The sequence below is a fragment of the Pezoporus occidentalis genome, unplaced genomic scaffold (genome assembly GCF_034315485.1).
Source record: "Pezoporus occidentalis ecotype Australia unplaced genomic scaffold, CSIRO_AGI_Poc_V1 ctg13, whole genome shotgun sequence".
Lineage (NCBI taxonomy): Eukaryota > Metazoa > Chordata > Aves > Psittaciformes > Psittacidae > Pezoporus > Pezoporus occidentalis.
The window spans coordinates 8,068,651-8,077,852 of NW_026913103.1; positions in this window are offsets into that span (position 1 = coordinate 8,068,651).

Here is a 9,202-nt window from a genome sequence, read left to right on the forward strand (position 1 = left end):
GCGACGCATGACACTGCTGGTCCCCAGCTCCACCACAGCCCTGCTTGTGCCTGGCCATGGGTCCTGCTGGCCTGGACCATGGCCACCCGCAGGCTGCCTTCCCAGCCTGGCCTCAGGCAGCCTCATCACTATAGACCCATGCAGCTGTCACGGGCTGTATCTGACCCTGGTTACCCTCCATGGGCCTGACCCTGCTTCACACTCCCAGCTCAGCCTCAGATCAGCCTCAGCACTGCAGCAGACCTTGACAGGGGAGCTGCCCCTGGCTGTCCCAGCCTGCCCTCCTCCTTCACTGGGAGTCAAGGGATGAGGCACTGCATGGTGGCTCACATAGGGAGCCCCCAGGCCCTTGGCCCCCACTGCACCCTGGAATGGCAGATAGTTATTGAGAAGGCAGAGCAAGGCTCTTGTCAGAGATGAGGAATGCAGCCAAGAGGTGGTAGCAACTAGATGCTTGTGGAGAGAATCCGGTCAGGCTTAAGTACAACATTTTCCCCCAGAAGGGTGGTAAGCACCGGAGCAGGCTGTCTAGAGAGGTCAAGGAGTTTGATGACTGGAAATTTTCAAAACTTGACAGTCTGGCTTTGAAGTTTGGCTTGTTTTGAACAGGAGGTTGAGATGGATAATGTTCAGACATCCTTTCCAACCTGGTCTGTTACATGGTTCTGTGGGTAGAATACTGCTGAGAATGACAAATTCCCTGAACATGCAGGCGTCTCTAGAGGAATTTTATCACAGCCACGAAAGGCTGTTCCTCTTCATGAAGGCACACCAACTTTGTGATCTTACTGTTCTATTTCTGTCTTTTTTTCCGCAGACGTATATATCTGTTTGGCCAGTGGGAGTTTTACCCAGCGCTGTCTTCGTACCTCTTACACATTACCAATTTCTTGCAATGGTTTTATTCCACACGCCTTAAATCTAATAAACTGTTCAGCAATGGTGGCAAATACCTTATGACTCCATAAATGTGGATTCTGACACCAGATTCATAGAAATACTAAAATTATTTTGGTATAACATATACATAAAATATGTATAAATATAATAAGTCAGGAAAATTCCTGTTGCAATTTTTCTTAGTTAACACTGCATTAGTTGCCATTGCAGGAAAAAAAATCTTGCCTGGCCAGCCTATGCTGTTGTATGTGTTGAAACACTGTGAGAAAATATCCATGCATGTATGGTACCATTAACAACTTCCATTGTTTAATTCTTCTGCATCCCAGTCTTATTGTTCTGACTTGTAGACCATGTCCCTCTTATGGTAGTAAATCTATCAAAAGGCAAATAAAATACATATGCTACCATGCAACATGCTTGCAAAAATTATTCTGGCCCAATTTATGATTTAAGGAGTTTAATTAATGCACAGACTTCCCTAAAAATTTTCCTATTTCTACCAAAAAAAAACCCAACCAAACCAAACCAAACCAACAACCCAACCTGTAGAGGCCTAACTATTTGCTGCTTTAGTTGTCACCTCATCACACAAGAACAGGTCTAATGTGAGCAGTAATAGATTTGAAAAGGGGCTCTAGAATGCTTCTGTTTTGAATATACAGACACTCTGGAGTGACTTAAGTGACCTACATAAAAGCATGGAAAATCACATTCCTTCTCTTCAAACTACACAAAATGCTTGAAGCAAATCTTCCTTGAAATATCCTTTTAAATTAATTTCCTGAATTGGCTGGTGATGAGGAATGTAAAATATTTCTAGATTCCCAAGCAGGCTTATGTGAAAGATACAAAATCTTGACAGTGCTATCCTTTCATCACTAGTGCAAATGCCTTCATTTAACACTACGTATCGCTTTAGTGGTTAAGATGTGCACACATGTCTCCATCTCAGATATTTTAGAGATAATATGTAGAAGAATGTTTCAGATTAGTAGAATTAAAGTTTTTTAGACTGTTTGGTTAAGTGTCCCAGAACAAATTTTCTTGGCTTCACTTTAGTTGCGCTAACAGTGAATTTTGAGCTGAAGATTATTCTGCGCCAAAATTAAATTACTATGACTTTATGGAATGATTTTTGTCTTAATACTGGGAGTTCACTGTCTTGCTAGGAATAATAAGATTTAGGAAAAAGGCTCCAAACAGCATTTTTACTTAAATTACTGTATCAGATGTATGTTCCAGCAATAAGAATCGTTAACTGTGCGAGACTCTTTCCTTTGTTTATAAAAATGGGGTCAATTCTTTCAGCTCTGCCAATTACAGACATAATTCCAAACAACTTCAGCACCTCTAGGATAATTTTGGAATAGTATTAGTGAGTGAATTTCCATTGTTTGCTTCCATGGTTATGTCTGGCACAGAAATTTTAATGGTTTAGCAACTGACAAAGCATGCTCAGAAATTTTCCTCTTTTAACTACCTCTTCTCCTGTAGAAGGACAGGTGATTTGGGCAGCCTGAGGGCTTCTTCTTTTCCATGTGCTAATTACCATAAACATTTTGAAGATTGTGCACAAACTCCATTTTGTTTTCCAAATCATTAGCAACATTAAAAACAAACCTTCTGACAAAAATGTTGGCAGAAGCTCAAGCTCTATTCCTAGTTCATCAGAAACCCTCCCTTATGCAAAGGAAGCTGTGTGGGGTCCATTACATGCAGTTCCCTTGCCAAAGCACAGGAGATTTGGTGCATGAAATCCCAGCTGTGCTTAGGTTTTTTATGTAAAAATCATTTAGACAAGACCAATTAAAAGTTAAAATCAGTTAAATCAGCAGGGAAGAAGAATGAAGCAAAAGGTTTTGAGATAATGAATTGCTACCACTCTGCTTTAACAGGAGTCTGTAGAGCAGCTACAAGGAATCACAGGCATCAATGGGTGTTATGATGCCTGGTTTGTAAATATCCATAACAGGCCTCGACAGCTTCAGCATGAGCACAAAACATAAGGGGAAAATAATATTGCTTATCATTTTACCAAGCTTAGCATTTAAAAGAGAGCACTTGAGTAAGGGCTCATGAGTAGTCCCCAGAGATGATTCTTTTCAGCTCACACTTCTGTAGAGGATAAAGGAAAGCATTTCTCTCCATCTACTTTTGAGGTCATTCTTAATCTTGTGATTATTCAGGTGTCTGACATCAGGTCGTAGCAGTCAATGTCCCATAAATTTATTCAGTGATAGACCTGTTCTCCCTGTTGTCCGAAGAGCTTTTCTATACAGTTCTATAGAGGCCCTCAGAGGTCTGCTTACTATAGCTTTTATGCAGTGGCTATGCATACGCTAAATTCTTAACATGGAGCTAAAAAGTATTTAACAAAGATAAACAAAGCTCTATTCCTACACATATAACAGTAATTTGCCATACTAAAAATCCAACAGGATGCCATGCTTCTAAGACAATATTTTGAAGATGAACTAACCTGGTCATTTTGAGTTTTGATATTTTCCAAATAACATTATGTCCTTTTATAATGTTATTTCTCCTGAAACTTAATTTGGAAAAATATCTAGTATTATTTTCTGTCATACCCAAGAAAGGAATAACAGAGACTGTTTAAACAGCAAATTTTCTGATAATTCACCATTACTGTGGATTTTCACTTACAGGGCAGTGATGACAGGATCTCAGAAATAATGTGGCCTTGTTGCCTGTGCATAGCAATTAGTTAGTGGCCTAGTTCAGATGAGAGTTTCAGTGTTTTATAAAATGTCCAAAGAATAGCTGTCCCAGTTAACATAATTAACTGCAAGGGACAGTTAAAGGACACAGTTTATTTATTTCAGGAAGCATTTCTCAAATATGAAAAAAATTTGGGCTATAAACAAGCTCTGGGGAGAAATATGAGTAAATGGGAAATTCTGGTTAGAATACACAGAGTGGACTGAAAATAATATCACCATAAGCTCTAGGTATCTTACCTGGCAAATAATCAGATGTCTTCTTGCTGAAGTTTGTGAGCTGTTTTACTGATTCATACTTGTAAGAAGTAAGAAGAGATTTCCTGAGCAAAAACATTATTCCAAAGATGTTTAAGAGTGTTTATGTAAAATTATAAAAAAAAAAAATCCCTAAAATGGTTCAATCCTATCACAAGAGAGCATTCTGTCTAAATAAAGCTACACACCACTACTTGTTGCTGCCAGTACTGCTTGTAGAGTCCTCATAACTCTTTAAGGAATGTTCACAGTATGGATTTCCCATATGTCATTACACAAATCTCTAAATCACCATTAAAAACAGGGTGTTATTTTCAGTAAATCCCAGCTCTATACAGGCTATGCAGTCTGTGCTCCAACATGACTCAAAAGGAAGGCACTGTTGCTAAAACAGAGTAGCTTTAAGAGTATCTTTTAAGCTCCCATATATATGCCACCATTAAAGAATTGCATTATCCTCCATTATTCTGTAACACCTGAATGTGAGCACAGAAGACATCTTATGATGATTAACTGCGTGGGCTTAGCCTAGCTGGGACCGTAATATTATGTCTACAGCCACAGAACCACAACATATAAAACCACTTGCAATTAGCCTTGCATAGGTGTAGAGCCTAGTGTGCCACAATCATATAAAGGTATTAACCACTGTGATCAGTATCCAAATCATTCTGTGTGCAGTAAAATCTTAGCTACAATTTAAGTAATGTGCAAGCAGATATGAGAACTGTCATGTTTGGTCTGACTAAGGGGTTGTCTATCACAATAAGCTTTTTTAAGAGCAGCAGGTAGTGGTTTCTTTGGGAAAGATCATAAGAAACACAGCATTCCTTGGCATTCTCTCTCTGTTGGTTTATACAATATCCTGGTGAGATAATTATAATCATAATTAACAATGTATTGTTTCAAAGTGTGTGGTGGTGTGTGTTCTCAGCTCTCATAATAATCATTACCTATTTATACTCTTCACAACCATCAAAATACAGAGAACTCTGTTTTCTCCCACTGCAGTAATTTCTTGCCCAAGCTGAATCTTATACTATCCAAAACCCTTTTTTGTACCTCAGACTACCCTCTATACTTTTTCTAGTTTTTCTAAAAATTGTTGAAGTAAAAATGACCACTAAAGCCTTTAGAACTGAAACAGTGTCCAAGATGCAAGTATGCTATGTATGACTTTATCGTGGTCATAATCTGTCTTTTGTTTCAGTTTCTGTGTATAAATAATTTCTGAAGCTACTCACTTTTTTTATTGCTTCTAAAACTCTGTGCCAGTTTTCAGAGAATAATCTGCAGTGGCTCAGTGACCTGTTTCCTAAGTGCTCTTAAGTAAATTAATCCATTGTGTGTAATATTTGGATTAAATGTAATCTGCTGGTTTACTACCCACTCACTTGGTATTGCAAGGATTTTGAAACTGCATCTCACTCCATGTCCCTCCTGCAGCTGAAAGTGTACTGTCAGACTTTCTTTTGCCAAGCTCTCTGACATAAAGACAGTTTCTTGAGTCAGAAAAGACAAGACTTTCTCAACATCCTGGTATCATGCATCTTTTCTGTGGTTCTTGGAATGGTTCTCATGAACTTGCCCTCAAAGTGAACAAATACTACAGGTAACATTATTTGTGATACTTCAGTAACTATGGTTGCAAGCATTATCTTTGTTCATAAAGTCATAGAATCAACTAGGTTGGAAAAGACCTTTAAGATCATGAGGTCCAACCATTACCCCAGACTGCCAAGTCCACCACTAAACCATGTCACTAAGGGCCTCATCTATACAGTTTGTGAACGCTTCTAGGGACGGTGATTCAACCATTTCCCCGGGAAGCCTGTTCCAATACGTACAAAAGTTCCCTACAAAGTGTGAGCTCCCCACTCTCTGAAAGCGTCGTGGTTTAAGCACAGAAAGACAGAACTTCTATTTCTTGTGCCCATAATCTTTGTTCAAATCACAAACCCTCCATGGTCGCAAATGTTTTAATGGTTGATTGGCCAACACTAATCAGGGTTGCAGGAGACATACGCGGTTTGCACATAGCTATACTTTGGTAACTATAGTGGCAACTTACCTCTGCACTAATCAGCTGCTCAGACTCAACTAGCCATTTAAAGTCAGCATAACAGTGATCCCACTGTATTATGTTAATTCTGTTGGATTTGCACTGGTCTACAGAAAGGAAGTTATGAATTTATTGTGGCTCTCCAGCCATGAAGAAATAATTGTCATTTTCAAGACCTGTATGTTGTGATATCACTTTGTGCTTATTCCACCTTAAGTTTATAAACAAGAATAGATCACATCCATTTACTAGTTTATACCCTAGTAGAAATTGAAAGATATAAATAGAAAACTGAACTTTAAGGGTTTTGACAAATATCTTCAAATACATCTGCATGAAGGGTGAGAAAGGGCAAAAGGCTTCTTGCAATGCAGACAGATCCCAAAGCAAGTCCAGTTAGTGTGGCACAATAAATGCGGTCCATGTTCCCAGAAATCATAGTGTACCTGAGGTACCAAAAGTATAAAGTTTAGTATGTACTTATCCCTGGTAATTCAGACTGCAGGTGGTGGATTTGGGCATGAGGAAACCCAAAGGGATATAGGCAGTACTACTGACATACATTAAAGAGAAACGTCAGTATTCTTTATCACATGAAATAGTGCTGCTCCATCATAAGGTGACAGATCTTGCCTCCTAAAACAAGCATCTAAAGGTGGTGGGCTTTTTTTTCTTTTTGTTACCAGAATACCTGTTAATAAAAATATAATTATTTACTACCAGTTCAGGAGTCCCAGATTATTATTTTTTTTCACTGTGTAATGTAGGTACAACATTAACTAGTGAAATTTAGGTGGACTGGAAAGGAGTTTTGCAGAAGGCAATGGTGTTCATGGTCCACACATAAAATAGATAGCTGAGAAGGCAGCATCTTTATCTGTAATTCTTATTCTTGAAACTATCTCTGATTTTTCCTTTGTAATGAAATTATACTGCATACTTGCTTTGCCCTCTCTAATCATGTGTGCCTCAAAACTGAGCTAATTTGATTTCTTTCTTGCTAGAAATACATTTATTCCAACTGAGCCAGAATCCAGCGTGTGTTTTAGACTTGAATCCCCAAAGGAATTGTTTATTCTAAGACTCAGCTACATGTGACATGCAGTGAAACCAGACTTGGGGCTTTGAACAGATTGTTCAGCTGAAAGGGCAAGGATAACCTTCCTGTATTACGAGGTGTTGATTTTAGCTTCTCTTTAAATAGTACTTCAACTCAAATGGTACAAAGTGCTTGCTCTCAGGCCAGATGTTGATATGTTCAGTTTTAGCTATAAGGACATTTTATGGTTGGGTAAGGAACAGAAGCGGTCAGAAACGCAATCTCTATCTCAGAAGAGCACCACTATAATTACTGTGTCCTAATGTAAGCATGACGGTGCAAAGATGCAATGAGAGAGTGTGTTTTAGTAACACGTAGCCTTTGCACAACATTTAATCACCAAACTATTTTTTAAAGGCCAAGTAAATAATCTTTGTGGCACTTATCTGGAAACACGTAGCTGCACTCTTTAACTTTGATTTTGCAAAACATTATACAGAGTAAATAAGTGTCCATCATACAAAGTGCTGAATTTCTTTTGGTTTCCAGAATGAGCCTATGGCTTTTCTAGAACTGTGCTTTTAAATGATTTTGCAGCTTTCATAGGGAATATTTCAGCAACTATTCAGTTATTGTTACACATTCTGTGGCATTTAGGACCCTGATCTAAAGTCAGGATGCGATGTGCTTTTAGTATGCTAAAAGACAGAGTCCCTGCCCCCCTGAGTTTTAAAACTGAGGTCCTGATCCAGCAAACATTTGTGCTAGTATTATATTTTTATATGTGTGAGAGGTTCCCATTAAACTTCCACTGGGAAAAATTTACAGAAAGACCACACCTGCTGAGCTTCAGCATTCTGGCAAGTGCATTATCAAGGCCTAATGGGAATTCACAGAGAAGAAAGGTTGCCTGCATTTAAAAAGGGTGTGAACCTTCCAAGCTCCCAGGGTATGTGCAAGTTTATATTTGGATAACCCAACAGCTATGCATATAAATTGTCAGGGAAAATTAATGAATGGTGTATGTGCAGTAAATCAAGCGTCTTGGTGTCTCAACCGATATTTTCATATGCACCAAAGTGCACATTCCTTACTAAGGGTTATATACAATGAGACATGTTTAAATTTTAAAAAACTACATTATTTTAATGTATCTGAATGCAGGAACCAGTGACCCACTGTCTTTAATAACCAGGAAGCACTTTTTCTATTCAGGCAGGGATTTCTAAAGAAAACAAAGGGGTTTGTGCTCAAGCAATCCTGAGGCAGTTTATACTAGGATTTAGTTTTGAGGTTTGAAAGAAATCAAATTGAAGTGCTATCTATCTCAGCCATGCCTTCCTTTTCTAATTAATTATTTCCCTCAGTTGTAATACTGTAATGTATTTTTAAGAAGCTATGTTATGCCTTGCCTATTAAAAACATATGAATTAAGTATATATTCTTTATCTTGTCCATGGATTCCACACTACAACTGTCATATTTCCATATTATTTGTTTCTGATGACTGATACTGATCTCCTCATACTGGCCTTGGCATGGTAGGTATTATGTCCTGAAGTTGTTATCAGCTGTCTTCGTAAGACTTGAACGCTCTACAGATCTTGCCAGTCTCGCAATGTCTCTCAGTCCTCCCTTTCCCTTCCCACCACAAGCTCTTTAATAGGTCTACTGGAGTTAAGGTTTAGCTCCTGAATCTTCTCCTTTACACCTATAGGTGGCATTCATACCAATCTGTAGCATGATGAGCCTTCCCTGTAACTGCCCAAAATGTGTTTGATACACACACACGCGCATAGTATGCTAGAGATTGGAAGGGACCTCTACCTCAAACTAATTTCTCTCAAACGGTGATCCAGACTCCTGGGCACCATAGATTTAGTTCAAGTTATATTAAAAAGACTCTGCATGAAGCAAAGACTTTAAATCTGCCTTTATATTCAGCTTTTTTTTTTCTTTCTCCTGTAAACTGAACCACCTATTGTAGCAGCCTGCTTATTTCTAAGAGCAGTGATCTCCTGCAGAGGCTGCCTCACTATGAACTCTCTCCTGCGAGGTGCTGAGAGCTAGGGCCCTCATTTATCAAAGTCTTTAGGTACTTAGCTGCTGGACTAAGATCAGTGTCTAACACTTTTAAGGGTAAAGCTTTGCTCCAAGAAGGATCTTTTGGTCTTTGCTTCTGTCAGATGATGGGTCCAAAAT